At 38.6% G+C, this 18489-nt stretch overlaps 1 long non-coding RNA gene across 1 annotated transcript; it reads right to left on the reverse strand.

Moving 5' to 3' along the window:
• Nucleotides 1-799: 799 nt before the first annotated feature.
• Nucleotides 800-15972, reverse strand: LOC115518607. Its single transcript, XR_003970319.1, has 3 exons — nucleotides 15903-15972; nucleotides 2125-2132; nucleotides 800-813 (listed from the first exon to the last, which is right to left on the reverse strand). It is a non-coding gene; the product is annotated as an uncharacterized LOC115518607 (long non-coding RNA).
• Nucleotides 15973-18489: the final 2517 nt, after the last annotated feature.

Below are 18489 nucleotides of genomic sequence, written 5' to 3' on the forward strand. Positions count from 1 at the left end.
TGACAAAGAGGAGCCCAAGAATATGGGAAAGATATTTCAAACAGAGGAAAAGACAATTGTAACCTAAAGGCTAGGACCAGCACGGTGGTATGTGTGTGGAGGTGGGACAGTAAGGAGTGTTTTGGAGTTTCTGGGACACAGAGAGTGAGGCAGGAATTGGCCACACATAAGACTAAAGAAGTAAGCAGCTCTCTAGGATGACGTCCAAGCTTTCTACATATACGGTCCTTTATTACCCCAACATCTAAGTCCCCATTAGTCCTTCCTATATCCCTCATTCCAGTCAAGTTGAACAATGTGCTACTCTCAGTTCATGGTCCAGATTGCTGTGCTTTTTTTGTGTTTGCAGAGAAATACTACTACTTAAAATGTTCTTCCCCTCCAGTTCTCAGGTATTCTCCTTCAAGGTACAATTCAAAACCACTTTCTCTATGAACACTGAATGTCCATACCAAAGCAATGTCATTTCTCTCTGAATACTCAGAACCATTAATCTGCATCTCCCAACTCTTACCTGCTTTCTTCTCTCTGTTAAGATTACCTTTATGAAGACTGATGACTCTCTGTCCACCTCTCTGACCTCCTCTCTGACCACCTACCTCCTCTAAAGACTTTGGCCTCTTTCTGCTTCTGCAGTTGCTCACTCCCACCTCAAGGCCTTGACACTGGTGTTCTTTCTACCCAAAACTGGATCCCTCCAGGTCTTCACTTAACTGCTTCCTTCACATCATTCTCATCTGCTGCTCAGATAAGCATCCCAGAACTCTTCCCCCATTTCAGCCACTCTCTATCATGTTATCTCTGTTTTCATTTCTTTATATGATTAATCAGTACCTATTTAAAAGCATGTTTGGCTAGAATGTAAGCTCAACGACAGCAGGGGCTTTGTCTGTCTTGTTCCCTGCTCACTCCCCAATGCTTATAACACATAATAAGACTCAATAAATATGTGTGGAATGAATGAAAACTTCATGTCCTCTATTAACTTACCAGCTACTTTCAGAACATAGACATTCTTTGGTAGGTCATTGATTCCCCTATGGTACATAGTCTTTTTCCTAATAGTAGTTATTCAAATATTTATTGAATAAATAAACAAGAGTTCTTTGGATATATTCTCATGATAAAAACCCTGAAAACCAATGGCTTTCTGCCCAATAGAATCACCTGGAGAACTTTAGAAATGCTAGTGCCATATGGCCCCACCCTCTGATATTCTGATTTAATTGGTCGGGGAAGGGGCTTGGGCATCAATATTTTTTAAAGGTTCACATATGATTCTAATGGACAGCTAAGGTTGAGAACGATTGCTCTATACCCTACAAAAGAATGTGAATCCAAATAAAATTATGTTGAATTTCAAACAAGCTTCAGGACATAGCCGTTGATTTAATTCCTGAGTTGCTCTCTCCATGAGGAACTGGGGGCAAATACCCTCTTTTGCAAATACCTGTTGAAAAAGAACATTTTGGGGCGCCTGGGTGGCGCAGTCGGTTGAGCGTCCGACTTCAGCCAGGTCACGATCTCGCGGTCCGTGAGTTCGAGCCCCGCGTCGGGCTCTGGGCTGATGGCTCAGAGCCTGGAGCCTGTTTCCGATGCTGTGTCTCCCTCTCTCTCTGCCCCTCCCCCGTTCATGCTCTGTCTCTCTCTGTCCCAAAAATAAATAAACGTTGAAAAAAAAAAATTAAAAAAAAAAAAAAAAGAAAAAGAACATTTTGAGGGGAAAACACTACTTTGTACCACACACTGAAGAAGGTGGCCTTTCAAAAAAACAAAAACAAAAACACTATTTAGACCCATCTACTGTTTGCAATTTCTTCGGAAAAAATCATTGGCTTTAGCACATGCAGGCCTCCTATAAGTCAGAGCGGGAAAATGCATACTGTGTCATAAAGGCATTTAGTATCACTCTTGAAACAATTTGGAGCCTATATGCAGAAGGGTGGATTATACCTCCCTATCATGGTATTACTATGAATGTGTAAGCCTGTTGTATTCAGGATGCAATAGACCTGCAATGATTTAGGCAGAGAGGGTGTTTGTAAAGCAGAAGAAAGCCTGCCTAATTAGAAAATGAGGAATAAGAAAATAAATAAAGGGGTTGAGCAAAGTCGGCTCCAGCACTAATTTGCCTGGAGACATCCTAACACTTGCTGCAAAATAAATCGAATTTTTGCTGTGTACATTCAATATTTGTTAATAAGCTGCCAGCTAGCATTTTTTCTGTATTTCCTGCACATGCAAGGAACGGTGTGTTTATTGGCAGACTGGCACATGCAATGAGCCACATGGAAGCAGCCAGGCTCAGGGGAAGACTGTCCCCAACCACAAACCTGGAGGGGTGGGGGGACAGCATGGGTGGATCCATGGGACTCACATATTATCTCAGGGAGGGAAATGATTTTTAGAGGCAATTTGACAAGGAATTTCTCTCCTGCTAGTCTGGGTTAGCGTTTCTGAATGTGATAAATAACAGGGCTGTAGGACAGCCCATTTTTTTCTTTATTTTGATACCCTTACAGCAGTAATCATGCCTCTTGTCAAGCGTTATAAAGATAAAGACAAATGTTCCCTATTGCTATTCTGTCAATGCAGCTCAACCCAAGCCGGATGTATGGAAGTTACCATTTGTCTTGTCTCCATCACAGATTGAGGCACATCCTGTCCCAACAGGATCCTCAGGTCAGAAAAAGAGAAATCTGCTGTTGATGGCATTGAGGCTTTCTCTGTCTCTTCTAGGAACTAGCACCCCATGTACATTCCCTCTATGCAGACACTGAGATTTATCTTCCTTTTCTGGGACTATCAATTAGACAATGCACCATATCCATAAGGTCAAACAGCAAAACGAGCCCTTTGTCACACAAGATGGGCTTTGGCACCCGTGATTTTTTTTTTTAATCAGAAAGATTCCACAGTCATCATTTATTGATGGTAGCAATATTTGCAAAACATAAAATTATTTCCAAAGATGTAGTTCAGGAACCCATTTGAAAAAAAAATGTGTATGCCAAAACAGATGGAGTTTGGCTTAATTGTTGAAATAAATTGCCATATGGGATAAAACACAGCTGATTATTGCATTAACACTAACGTTAATATGCTTCGTCATTCTGTTGCCATTGTAGCTACAGTTGTCACCAGACTTTAATCAATATGTTTACAAGGGAACTCTAATTGTTGAATTTGGGACCCAAAGCAGATCTCATAGATTATGTGGTCATTTTACAAATAAAAAAAAACTGGGGCTTACAGAGGATAAATGATTTCTGTAACGGCATATACCCTACAACTTGGAAATGAATGGAATTCTGAAAACATAAGGCACATAGGGGCAAGGCATTCATAAAGAGCAAGGTTATTATGACTCAAGATAAAAAATACCACTATTGCATATGATCGTGACAGGAGATTTGGTGCAATTAGATGAAGTAGACATGACTACCTAATTTGGCAAGATTCTTTCTCATGCTTAGTATTTCTTAGTTAACACCCAAGATACTATGTGTATTCTCTTCTTGAACTTTCGCAATGATTTCTCACTTAGTGCCTTCTTCCCAGGACATTCTCAATATAAAATAAAAGCTACTGTGGATGATAGAAGGAAAACACAAATAAGCCACAGGATATGGTTGGGGGTGGGGAGGGCGGGGAATGGGACACAGGAACAAAGAGATATCTTCCATTTCCAGGTGTGGTTAGTGGAGTTTTTTCCTCTAAGTTTTTCTCATAACTGTTGATCCTTCCTTGGTCCTCTTTTCTCTGTAAAGTGGGAAATGAATGGGAATTGATCTGAAAAGCTATTTCAAAAGTTATTACAGGATTGTCAGTAATCCTCTAAACCTAACCTCCGTCCCTATTGCCACCCCTATGCCCAACACACAAAACCCTTTGAAAAGATAGTGTTGGAAGTCTGAAGTGAGAAAGCAGTAAGCCAGTGGCCAGCCCCTACCCCTGCCCCAGCTCAAGGTCAGTGACCCAGAAACAAGCGAGAGGAGGCTTCCAAATTCTGTAAAAGTAATTGTAACAGGTGCATTGAATGGCTGCTTCGTTTCATGATTTGTGTTTCATCCTACTACAGCAAACTTTTAAAAGATCTCCAAATCCTTTCATTTTCTCTGGATACCACCCCTGACAGAGTCCTATGTTACAGTATTCTTCACCTTTAATTCCTTTCTTGTTTGTTTGTTATGTTTTTCTATCCCTGCTCATTTGTCCTGCCCACCCCCCCCCCGCCCCCAAAAAGCTATTATCTAGGTAACCCTAGGCTTAATACACAATATAATACACAATAGGAAATCAGTAACTGTTATTGAATAAGTGCATGAATCTAACATTAATTGAGCTCCTGAGTTCTAAGTTGTAGGCAGTGTGTATTTGCTATTTTTATCTGTTGATTATTTGTCATGTACAAGTTAGGGTAAAAGTCAAGTTGCTGTAACAGACACGAAAATATAGTGGCACACTTAAGATGGTTACCACATAACAGACCAGTGGTAGACAGTGGTCCAGGATGGGTAAGTAGGTATGATGTGCAAAGTAGGTGTGCTCTGGGCCCCAAGCTAGTGGGTTACATCTGCCATCTTTAACCTGTGGCTTCCATCTCCTGGTCTAAGGCTGCTCCATTTCCCAGCTTGAGGAAATGGGGAGGGAAAAATGACAGAGCAGACAAGTGGACAGCAAGAAGCTTTCTTAGCACACATTTTGTCCATTCATGTCACATTGGCCACAATTTTGTCACATGACCACACTTTAGCTGCAAGGAAAGGCTGGGAATTTAGTCTTAAGTTGGACAGCCATGGGCCTGGATAAAACTCAAATGTGGAAAGTTGGAAGAAAGGGAAGAGGTCTATTAATAAAACAAAAAAGAGAAAATGGATGTTGGGGTAGAGACACTTGTCCCTACCACAGTGTGTTTTGGAGCAAAAAGGAGCAAAAAGAAAACACATTTCACAAAATATAAACAATTAATAGGGATACTAGCTGTATCTCTTAGATTTTTCTATCCCAAACTTAGAGCTTAAAACATATATTTGCTCAGAATTCAGTGGATTAGCTGGGTTAGGCTCAGCTAGGATGGTTCATTTCTGGTCTATGTGTTGTTGGTCAGGCTCAATCATGTGTCAGCTGGCTGACAATAGCATCATTGGCATATCTTGTAGTTGTCTGGCTTTTGGCAGAAGCAAAGAAGGTAATTGGCCATATGTTACTCATCATCCAGCAGGTAAATTTAACCTTGTTTACATGCTATTGGCCACAGGGTTACCAAGAGCAGCAAGGGAGGGTCCTGTGCATGGTACTTTTCAAGGGTCTAGTTGTATCACATGTGCTAATGTTCTATTGGCAAAACAAGTCACATGGCCAAGTCCAGAGTCAAGACATAAAGAAATAGATATCAGCTCTTAATGGGTTGCAAAGTCACATCAAAGGGACATGTATATAGGAAGAAAAAGAGTTTCTGACCATTTTTTGCAAACATCTACTATAAAAGCTAGACTCAAGGTATATACACAAAAGTATCACACAGAACATTCTGCAAAGCTTCAAAATTGTTCTAAAATTGTTGGCAAAATTTCATAAAGGGAATAATTATGTATTATCTGTAGCATCATGAAAAGTACAAATCTAAGTATAATTAACCATTTTCACTTTAAGAAATAAAATAAGCTCTTTAGGGGTGCCTGGGTGGCTCAGTAGGTTAAGCATCCAACTCTTGGTTTCAGCTCAGGTCATGATCTCATGGTTCATGAGTTTGTTTTGTTTTTTTTTTCATTTTTTTCAATATATGAACTTTATTGTCAAATTGGTTTCCGTACAACACCCAGTGCTCATCCCAAAAGGTGCCCTTCTCAATACCCATCACCCACCCTCCCCTCCCTCCCACCCCCTATCAACCCTCAGTTTGTTCTCAGTTTTTAAGAGTCTCTTATACTTTGGCTCTCTTCCACTCTAACCTCTTTTTTTTTCCTTCCCATCCCCCATGGGTTTCTGTTAAGTTTCTCAGGATCCACATAAGAGTGAAACCATATGGTATCTGTCTTTCTCTGTATGGCTTATTTCACTTAGCATCACACTCTCCAGTTCCATCCATGTTGCTACAAAGGGCCATATTTCATTCTTTCTCATTGCCACGTAGTACTCCATTGTGTATATAAACCACAATTTCTTTATCCATTCATCAGTTGATGGACATTTAGGCTCTTTCCATAATTTGGCTATTGTTGAGAGTGCTGCTATAAACATTGGGGTACAAGGGCCCTTATGCATCAGTACTCCTGTATCCCTTGGATAAATTCCTAGCAGTGCTATTGCTGGGTCATAGGGTAGGTCTATTTTTAATTTTCTGAGGAACCTCCACACTGTTTTCCAGAGTGGCTGCACCAATTTGCACTCCCACCAACAGTGCAAGAGCGTTCCCATTTCTCCACACCCTCTCCAGCATCTATAGTCTCCTGATTTTGTTCATTTTGGCCACTCTGACTGGCGTGAGGTGATATCTGAGTGTGGTTTTGATTTGTATTTCCCTGATGAGGAGCGATGTTGAGCATCTTTTCATGTGCCTGTTGGCTGTCTGGATGTCTTCTTTAGAGAAGTGTCTAGTCATGTTTTCTGCCCATTTCTTCACTGGATTATTTGGTTTTCGGGTCATGGTTCATGAGTTTGAACCTTACATCAGGCTCTGCGCTGATGGTGTGGAACCTTTTTGGGATTCTCTCTCCCTCTATCTCTCTCTCCCTCTATCTCTCTCTCCCTCTCTCTCCCTCCCTTTCTCTATCTCAAAATAAATAAATAAACAAAAAAATTAGCTCTTTAAAAAGAGTATTAGAGAAACATTATGAAAACAAAAATGGCACAACTTTCTGGGTAGAGAGTGATATTCCCCAGGGAGAGTATCTTTTGAGCTCAGTGAATAAAATTATACTAGCCCTAATAAAACTTTTTAGCTACCTAATAGAACATTTTACATCTCTCCTCATTTAATTTTCTAATTCAATTCCATAGGCCTTTATTGTGTGCCTACTGCATACTATGCCCTGTGGCAACTGTGTAAAGACCATCGTGTAATATTATGAGTTTGTACATTTTTTAAATTTTTTTCTTGCTAAATCATTAATAACATGAGTTTTGTGAAAGTATTTCCATTTTTTTGATCAGAGAATCAAATAGGAAGTGTAACTTACTGAAACTATCCAAGGATGCAGTGGCAGGAGCCAGGACAGAATCCAGAGCTGTCTTTACATTGTGGTTGGGCACTATAGATGGGAAGAAGGCAAGCAGGACAGAAGAGGGGGACATGTCTTATTTTAGAAATTTATGCATGCAAAGTGGGATCATAAAGTAATATGTGGAAGTAGTAAAATTAACCCTATGAGGTTAGTGTAATAACATGCTTCTAGGGGCACCTGGTTGGCTCAGTTGGGTGAGAGTCTGACTCTTGATTTCAGCTCAGGCCATATTCCAGGGTCGTGGGAGCAAGCACCACATAGGGCTCTGCACTGAGCATGGAACCTGCTTAGGGTTCCCTCTTTCTCCCTCTGCCCCCTCCCCTACTCATGTGCTCTCTTTCTCTAAAATAAAAAATAAATAAATACTAATAATATGCTTCTAGAAGCTTACCATCTCACTCAGAGTAAAACCCAAAGTCCTTACTGTGCCCTATGAGGGCCTGAAAGACCTACCTATTCTTCTAACCCCATCTACCATCTCCTTCTCCATCTGCTCCCACCACCCTGCCTCATCGCTTTCCTCAAAAAAAAAAAAAAGTTAGAGAGGGAGAGAGCCAAACCATAAGAGACTCTTAAAAACTGAGAATAAACTGAGGGTTGATGGGGGGCGGAAAGGAGGGGAGGGGGTGATGGACATTGAAGAGGGCACCTGTTGGGAGGAGCACTGGGTGTCGTATGGAAACCAATTTGACAATAAATTTCACATAAAAAAAAAATAAAAGAAATTCATTGGGAAGAAAAAACAAAGAAAAACACAAGACATTCACCTCAGAGCTTTCACTTCCTGTCCCCTCTGGCTGGACCACTTTTCCTTCCCAGATCTCTGGAAGCCTTTCCTCAAATCTTTGCCTTACTAAGGAGGCCCTTCCTAAACATATATAAAACACAGCCCTCCCTCTACCTCTCATTCTCCACTTAATGTGTCCTCTATTTTATTCTTAGTACTTATCATCACCTGACTTCATGTATATTTATTGTCTGTCTCTCCTACTAAATAGAAGCTCTTCAGGCTATGATCTGTTTTTGTTGGCTGTTTTATCCTTAGTACCTAGGAGAGTGTCTGGCATACATTGAGCATTCAGTAAACATTTGTTGAATGAATTATCTTTTATTTACATACATTATGTATTATATTATGTGTATATACCTATGCATATATACATAGATGTATATATGCATACGTACTCACATATGTCAATGCTGGATAATTGCTACAGTGTGGTTCTGGGATTCATTAACGGTCTCTTCACATATAAAATGCCCCCCACAAAATTCCTGCTACACAGTATCTATTGCAGATATATAATGAAGAGGTTTAAATGCACCTTTCAATAGTTGGGTTCCTGCAAGTAAAGGAAGGCTTTCAGATTAATTATTGCTTGGAAGCCTCTCCCCCATTAAACAAAAGCTATTTGTTGTGTGATTGTCTTCTGCGTCTAAAATATCCTCTCCCTTAAACACAGGAATAAAAGCTGATGGCTTGCTAGCTCACTGAGGGCTTGCCATTTAATGCTTCCATGACTAGATAGTGGCCCATGTGGGCCACTGGGTACAGGTAGATCACCATAGAGAGAACTCCACAGGAGCTCAAAAGGTAGACAAAGAGAACCAAGCGGGGGGGGGGGGGGGGAACAGTGGGCAGGTAGGAGGGTTTCTAAGACAACACCTATCTTCCCAGTTCTCAATCTTAGCCCTTCTCTTTATCCCAACAGCCACTTCTCCAATTTAGACCCTTAAAATCTCTTACTCAACTATCCCAGTGGTCCTTGAATGTTCTCCCTGACTGCATTTTCTCTTTCCTCTAATTTCTCTTTGATAGAATCACCTGAGACTTTTCCCAGGCTCACAAATGGGATGATATCACTTCAACAATCTTCAATGCTTCCTGTTGCTGGTGGAGTCAACCCCATACTCCTTGCCGAAGCACTAAACAAACCTCTTACTGATCTAATCCCAGGTCACTCTCCCAACTTCATCTCTCAGTACACACCCTCACTCAGCACCAACACTGCAGCTAAAAAGAGCTACACATCAGGTACTTTCTGAGTTTTTTCACCCTGCCTCCTTTTATTTCTTCTACCAAGAATAAATACCCTTGACCTTCCCTTGAGAGCCAGTTTACTCCTCCTGGCCCAGACAACATTGAGCTAATTCATGAGACCTTCCTTGGTCCTTTCAGTAGGAATCAATTGCTCCTTCCCTAGTGTTCCATCAGGTTCTGCAATTTCTTTCTACTGAATATGCATCATACTTTTCTTTGTTATTTGGTATATGCCTTAATCTCCCCCCAGTAAATTGCCAGCTCTTTAAAAATGCATTCATCTCCATATCCCTTATGGGGCTTACACCATGTGCTAGGCATGATTTCAAATGCTGCAGGTGTGTTAGTCATTTTTTAATCCTCCTAATAACCATACAAAGTAGATACTTTTATCCCCATTTCACAAATTAGTAGAACTAGGTACAGGCAAGTTAGGTTATTTGCCTACCCTCCAGGAGCCAGTAAGTGTTGAAGCCAGTCAAACTTACCCTAGAGAGTCCACACTTAAACACTATACTATGCATATATTTAAATTTATTCAAAGAAACCATTTAAATAGTTCCAAAGACTGATAGAAAATGCTATAAAAGAAGGTGATAGGAATATTAGGGAGAAATTCAGACCAAGAAAGCCCAGAGAAGTTAAGGTACTTACCTGAGTTCACACAGTGAGGTACCGAGAGAGACAAAATGAAATCTAGGTCTCCAGAGGCTGGCCTGGTGTTCTTTAAACTAGATCATGGCTGCCATGTGGTTCCTATGGAGTGTCTGGGCAACAAAAAAAAGAGATGTGAAATATAATTGAGTCTCATGTAATTGTAAAAAGTAATGAGAAACTCAGGCAAAGATGGATCTCAAGATACAACAAACTCTCTAATAAACACATCTCTGCCGATGAATTTTCTTCAGCTCTAAAATGCAAAAACCTAAATCCGTGGATCCAAGGAAATGCAAAATGCAAATGGACAGAACCTAGAAAACAATAGCAAACTCTTTTTTAGGTGCTTACCATATGTTGGGAGCTGTGCTAGCACTTGATCTAATTTCATCTTCACAACCAACCCATCATCATTATTATTATTATTATTAGCCTCATTTTACAGAGAAGGGAACAGTCTCTGAGAAACTGAATGACTTTCCAAAGGTCACAGAGAGGGTAAGAAGTAGCACTGGGATGCATATTCCGAATGAGTGTAATTTTTCAGAAAATAGAAGTTTATTCCTTGAAGTCCTAAAACCATTTTGGATTTCAATACTCTCATATGTCGTACACACTTTCTTGCCTTCCAAGGGAGAGAATTGGAATATATTTTAATCTTTCACTTAGTTCCCCAAATCATCATTTTGTGTGTCCCTGTGTACCAGCTCCCTTCTAAATGGTTGTAAGGAAGCAATTATCATACAATGCATTTTTCAGGCAGGTATGTCTAATGTCTCACCATTTTAAAGGGTCTTTAAATTTCTTAGTTTTCTTAGTCCCTGTGCCTACTTTTGTAGTTTTCCCATCTTTCCTCTCATCAAAACACAGCAACTATTATTTCTTGCAGTTATATGCCTTCATCACCCCCTCTTCTTTCTGCCTTGGGTTGAGAAACCACCTAAAGTATTGTTAGAATTTAATAAAACTTTAGAGCTTTAGAAATTAACTGAGGTGCTGAGATACTGTACCTCAAGTGAAGTTCCTGAGCAGAAGGGAAGCCATATGTTTTCCCTTTACTGGTCAAACACTTTTCTTTAACTGTATCCTGATTATTTAAATCTAGACAAATGCTGGGGGCTTGGTGGGAGTTGGATACACACATATAACATTTCTGTGTAACGACAGACTTATCAGGAAGAATAAAAAAGCAACCATTTAAAAATAATAACAATATGAAATTCTAATAGGATCAGATTATAAAATTTCAAATGTTATTTTTATTCTTTATTAAATATCAGAGAGGTGATATGGTAAGAACCTGGACTTTAGACCAAGAAATAACTAACTATACAATCTCTCTCCACTGCTTTCTGACAATTGACTTGGGCAAGTTACTTAATTTTCTCTGAGCTTCCATTTCTTATTTTCACATCTTAAATTGTGGATACTGGTAAAAACCTATCTTATAAAATATGTAAAGTACCTGATATATAACAGTTAGCTTCAAAATCCCATATAATAGGGGCGCCTGGGTGGCGCAGTCGGTTAAGCGTCCGACTTCAGCCAGGTCACGATCTCGCAGTCCGTGAGTTCGAGCCCCGCGTCGGGCTCTGGGCTGATGGCTCAGAGCCTGGAGCCTATTTCCGATTCTGTGTCTCCCTCTCTCTCTGCCCCTCCCCCGTTCATGCTCTGTCTCTCTCTGTCCCAAAAATAAATAAACATTGAAAAAAAAAAAATTTAAAATCCCATATAATAGACTTGAGATCATATTTTTTTACTTGAACTTAAAATACACTTTGTCTTAAAGTTATATTCATGGTCTAAATTTTACCATGATCATTAATCACTAATGATTATATAGCACAAAAGTTTCATGTTATCTTAGAAATTTTAAAGCTAGCAGAGTTTTACCTTCAGAGTATCTGTATGGTTTGAATTTACCAATCATCATTTGAGCCAGATGGCTTAAATTCAGTAGATTCTTACTAAATATCTGTTGGATGGATAAATGGATGGATGGACGGATGAAGAAAAATACTTGGACACAAAGTTAATACTTAAATAGGATGGATTATGGATGAGTGTGTGTGTGTGTGTGTGTGTGTCCATATCTGCTAAGAAAATTATTCTAACTAGATTAGAAGCATCATCTAATACAAGATCAATGTGGCAGTACCTACCTGGACTTGAGCTTCAAGTATGAAAGGTCCTCAGAAACATGTAACTGGAAGAAAGAGGAGAGAAACTAAGTAAAGTAAAAATGGATGTGAGGGTAGCACAGAATCTGGTCCAGCTACAAAGACTGGCCCAGGGAAAGGAAGCTGGATAGTCTAAGGCCTAGAATCCAAGGGGTATAGAAAACATGGCACTATTCAGGAAACCATTACAACTGCATGGTCTGGTCTTACAAATAGAGTGCACAGGAATGGAAGATTCAAAAAGGAAGAGAGCAGAGAATCTCAGGAAATGGAAGAGGACAGTCCTGGGAGATTTTCCCATTCCCTACAGAGTTGAGGCCTGCAGTCTGATATACCAGGACAGCGCCCAGCTCTCAAAGAAAGAGACTGGAAGGAACAGTCTGGTATTGGGGGCCAGAGGGTCAGAGGAAATAGGCAGAGAAATACATGGCTGACAAGGTATGGGCTAAGGCAAAAACTTGAGAGAATGAAGGTGCCAGACCAGGTAAAAGAGAGAGTAGCAAATACTATAACTCTACCCATGTGACGACAGAGCAGTGGTCATCCCAAGTCTAAGTGTTCAGAAGATTCAAGGAAGCAATGGAGCCTAGCACCCATGGCTGGGCTGAGTACTGGATTCCAGGTCCAGAAATGAGACTCATTTTCACATCCTCCTAAATAGTGCACATGAGGCTAATATGTCTGCCTCACTCAAGATTAGCTTCAGAATCAGGAAATAGTTGGTGCTGGATATGGTGAATCAACAGCCCTAGTTATAAGAAATAGGGAAGGCAGAAGCAAGAGAAACGATGCTGATGATATGTTTCTGTTAAAAATATATTTTGAAAAGCTGCTTCAGGGCAGGAACCAAGTCTTCTTTATCTATTCATATCTTATAACACAGGTTTGCATAGGTAGGTAGGACTAACTGTAATTAATCCTTAGCAAAATTTACAATACATCTTTATTCATAGGTACAAATTAAGACCTCCAGTCACTAATCGTAACAAGACCCACTTACATTTTTTTCTCCTGGTGTCTGTAAACAAGTATGTCCTACCATATCCCCCCTTGCTTCTCAAAAATATTTTCAGTTTCTAAACTCATGTCTATGTGGACCCTGACTTCTTTTCAGAGGAAAGTGTTAATTACTTCCACAGGAATTTCCGTTAATCTTAAACCTCTTACCAAAGGTATTTGGGAGACTCATCTAGACTCATAGACTAGAACTCTGAGCTTCTGCATAATTTTCTCTTCGTAGTAGTGCCAAGTTTAATGAAACAAACATTTGTTTAGCCACTACTACGGGGATTAGATGAAAGGATACAGAATAGTGAGTATTTGGGGCAAATATGATTATGACAAGGTCCCTGTCCTCTAGAAGCTTTAAAACTAGTCAGATAAGCAAATAAAAATAATGAAGTATGCTAAAACTGAATGAAACAAATACCATAATGAAGATGCAAAGAACATGGAAGCAGAAACAATTAATTCCAATGTAAAGGGTATATATTTCTAATTTCTTTTATTTTTATTTTTTTTAACGTTTATTTATTTTTGAGACAGAGAGAGACAGAGCATGAACAGGGGGAGGGTCAGAGAGAGAGGAAGACACAGAATCAGAAGCAGGCTCCATGTTCTGAGCTGTCAGCACAGAGCCCGACGGGGGGCTTGAACTCACGGACCGCGAGATCATGACCTGAGCCAAGGTCGGACCCTTAGCCGACTGAGCCACCCAGGTGCCCCTATATTTCTAATTTCAATATCACTTCCCCTGTGCATTTCCTGGACCCTGAAACAAATCGCACTTACTCTCTTCTCCAAAACTCTGTAGTATGTAATTCTAACCTCTGAAGGAATTTTCTTAGACTTTCTACTACCTCAGTTATATGTCTCCCACCCTCAAAGTAGACTAAAAAATGATGGAAGACTTGTGTATCTGATACAGGTTCTTGGACAATAAGGGGCATTAAGTCTCCATTTTTTTAAATTGAACAAAAAAGCATGTGCACGCATACACAAAATGAATGCCTATTGTTTGGGGATAATCATTATTCTTAATACTCTGATTCCAAAATATTCCCCCTAAGCATCCATGATTAACATGTTGAATTAGAGATGGTTCATATCCCACTAGTTTCAAAACAATTGCTTCAGTTATTTTTAATAAAGAAAATTACAAAATCATTATTCAATTTTCTGATGTAGCAGCACAAATAATTTATGGAAAATCTAAACAAAACACTACTTCAATATATATACAATGTATGATATCCATAAAATGAAATTTTATTTATATCTAAGCATAAAAATATTCAATAAAGTTATGACCAAAAACAAAACCCTACTCTTTGCAGGAGACAATAACTATATTACTAGATTTTTGGTTATTGGTTTAGACCAATATTTAAATTCATTAAAAGAAAAGGCAATAGTATAAGTCATGTATACTAATTAAAAATAATTAAAATCTTGAAATCGAGACCAAATCCAGAATATGCAACACTGAAACCAATAAATGCATAATTTCCAATAAGTATTCTCCTCTAAGTCACAGAATACAGATGATTTTTGATGTAAGCATTCTATTATAAAAAGACCTTGTCTGACCCTTACCATTGTAAACTTCTTCTCCAGGCCACACTTCCCACTGAGAATCCAAGATCTGGCATTCAGTTCCCACATTCAGAGTTCTTAGATCTCCAGTCTTTGCAAGTTATTTCTCCAAAGAGTTTAATATGGCTATGTAGAGCTAGAGGCCCTAACAAACATGTGTTGGAGGAAGAAAGAAAAAAAGGAAAGAAAGAAGAAAGGAAGTTAGTGGGAAAAGAAGGAATTCTGGCAAGAAGGGAGGAAGTAAAGGAAGGAGGGAGGGAGAATGAATTCCATTTTATCCAATGGGTTTAAAATTTTAAAGCCTGAAAGTTTTCCTATGGCTTATAGCAAATTGAGAAACATTTATTCAAGAGAAATTTAATAAATCTTGATAAGAATCAAGAATCCATGGCATTTGACCTACAACCTGCTCATTCACTCTACATCCAGCTCAGTGCAACAGAAGCTCAACTCTGGGTCCCTACAGCCAAGATGGGACAAGAAGGGAGGAAGAGAGGAAGGAAGGGAGTGTGATGGTTATTTTCATGTGTCAACTTGACTGAGCCACAAGATGACTAGCTATTTGATCAAACATTATTCTGAGTGTCTCTGAGTGTCTCTGTGTGGTGTTTTTGGATGAGATTAACATTTAAATCAGTAGAATCAGCAAAGCAGATTTCCCTCCCTGATATGAGTAGGCTTCATCCAATCAGTTGAAAGCTTGAATAGAACAAAAAGGCTGACCTGTCCCCCAGTAAGGAAAGATAAAGCAGTGTATATAGCATAGTGAATTTCAGAGTTGGTAGTAATGCCCCTTCTTTCATTTCTGAGTCCAGTAATTTGAGTTTTCTCTCTTTTTCTTGACCACTCTGGTTACAAATTTGTCAATTTTGTTGATCTTTTTGAAGAATCAGGTTTTGGTTTTTGGTTTTCACTACTTTTTTTTTCTATTCTCCGTTTCTTTTATTTCTGTTCTATATTTACATATATTTATATTTATTATTTCCTTCCTTCTACTTGCTTCAGATTTAGTTTGCTTTTCTTTTTTTCAGTGTCCTAAGGTAGATGGTTAGATTATTGATTTTAGATCTTTCTTTTTTAAATATAGACATTTATTATAATTTCTTTCCAAATACTGTTGTAGTATGTATTTTTCCCCAAGTATTTCTTTTTAATTGTATCCTATAAATTTGATATCTTCCTTTTTTGCTTTGTTTTTATCACTTCAAAGTATTTTCTAATTTTGCTTGTAATTTCTTATTTGACCTATTGGTAATTTAGAAGTGTCTTATTTTTTCCCACATATTTGTGAATTTCTCAAATTTGTTGTTGTTGTTGAGCTCTAGCTTCATTCAATTGTGGTTTGAAAACATTCCTTGTATACTTTCAACCTTTTAATTTTTATTGAGTTTTTTTTTTTTTTTTAATGACCTGGCATATGATCTATACCTGTAAAGGATCCATGAGTGCTTAAAAAGAATGTGTATTGTGCTTTTGTTGGGTAGAATGTTCTATTGTTGCTAGATCTAGTTGACTTATAATGTCATGAATTTTTCTATGTATTTGTTGATCTTCTGCCTGGTTGTTGTATATACTATTGTTAGTACAATATTGAAGTTACAACTAGTATAGTTCAATTGTCTACTTCTCCCTTCAAATAGTCAACTTTGCTTCTGAATTTTGAAACCTCTCTTGTTAGGAGCATATATGTTTATAAGTGTTACATCTAACTGATGAATAAATCCATTTGTTATTATAAAGTGATTCTCTCTAGTAACATATTTTTGTTTTAAAGTCCATTTTGTCTGGTATTAGTACAAGTTGTTCTAGCTCTCTTATGGTTATTCCTTTCATGATAACACTTCCATTGAAATGAGCTGGAGTGTGTGAGGTAATGGAGTGAGTCATGGCTCAAATGCCACAGATTCTTGCTGTTCTTATCAAGATTAATTAGATTTCCTTGAATAAATCTTTTTCCATTTCTTATATATTATTAAGACAATTTACAGAGACTTTATTTAAAAAATAAACTTCACCAGTTATGGTTTTGTTGGGGAGATGATCCATGGAGATTCTCACACCACTATTGTAGAAGTTCTCCTCAAACTTGATTTTAATCTCATCTCCTTCTTCTCACCACCCTCTCCATGCACCTTTCTTTTCAGATTTAACTAGAACTTAAAATATCTGAAGTGGGAAAAAAATACGGAATCTGCTTTTTCGTTATTCCTCCCATTTCTTTTTCTAGATCTGGGAGAGGGATTAAGGGGGCAGATGAAGGTATATTTATCTTTTTAATGCTACTTCTGATCCTCTTTTCTCCCTTTTTCATTCCCTCTTTACCTCTCCTGGTTCACTTTGGATCAAATGTAAATGGATTCACAAATATTTCCGTTCTTTGATTGTTGTTGTTTTCAAGAATGGAATGAGGGAAGTTGGTCAGGTTTTTTTGTTTTGTTTTGTTTTTTCTTTTATTTTTGTTTTATTTTGTTTTGGTTTTTTGTTTTATTTTGTTCTGTTTTTATTTATTTATTTATTTATTTATTACCAGGCTTGAAGGACAACAAAGTGACAGATGTGACCAATAGATCACCATTTTGATGCCAATTGTGAATAATGAGTTTTGTCTTCCTGGAACACTGAGAAGCCCATGATGAAAATATATTCTATGCCTTAATCTCCCATCTGCAAAATGGAAATAGTTATGTCTCACCTGCCTGCCAACAATATTTTCATAAGAAGCAGATGAGTTAGAAAATGTGAAATTTTTAGGGAAAAAATGTAAAGATATTACACTAACAATCTTCTTTGACTTATCTATATTCTTTACTCAGTGAGACACTGAATTTAAAACAATGAAGAAGTTCACAAGTCCCTTCCACCCTCCGCTCACCCCTCCTCTAACTCAAGCCAAAAAAATTATCATTCATTCTTAAATTGAATGAAGATTTTGTTTACTCTTCAGGAGAGTATCACTGTTAAAGCAAGAGTAATAATTCATATGCATTTCACTATTAGCATTTCTAAAATCTTCAAAGTTAGAACTCTAGAATTTATTGCAGCTTTAGGCAATGCTGAAGGTGCCCCACAGCAATAATTGATGCTCTGAAAGCACACACAGAGAAAAAAATCATCTGAATTCTTTCAAGTTGTTTCTCTTCAAATTTATGAAATATTGATAGAAAAATATAAATAGGTATTTAATGCTGTTTTAGTAAAGATTCAGTCCAGTGGAGACAGAGCATAATTTTTTTCCAGGCTGCAGGATTAACACTGGAGTTGCCACTGATTCTGCATTAATAGCTAGAAATGTGTTTTATTGGTCTCTGTGCTCCAAGTTTCTCAGGCAGGAAATGAGCCCTGAGCTTCCAAGACATGTCTGTGGAGGACACTGCCTAAAGACCTCAAATTCTACAGACTTGTCTTGCCCACAAAATTATAGGTCAGAGACTCTATCCTGTCCTCTTTCCACTATTTTCCCAATGCCTATCTACATCAGTCAGAAATGGCATTTGGTTGTGAGTCTTAGAAAACCCAATTGTCGGGGCGCCTGGGTGGCGCAGTCGGTTAAGCGTCCGACTTCAGCCAGGTCACGATCTCGCGGTCCGTGAGTTCGAGACCCGCGTCGGGCTCTGGGCTGATGGCTCGGAGCCTGGAGCCTGTTTCCGATTCTGTGTCTCCCTCTCTCTCTGCCCCTCCCCCGTTCATGCTCTGTCTCTCTCTGTCCCAAAAATAAATTAAAAAAAAAAAAAAAAAGAAAACCCAATTGTCTGAGCTTATACAGGAAATCTGAGGGTAATTGCTTGCGTGG

This window comes from Lynx canadensis, chromosome B4 (assembly GCF_007474595.2).
Source record: "Lynx canadensis isolate LIC74 chromosome B4, mLynCan4.pri.v2, whole genome shotgun sequence".
NCBI classification, from domain to species: Eukaryota; Metazoa; Chordata; class Mammalia; order Carnivora; family Felidae; genus Lynx; species Lynx canadensis.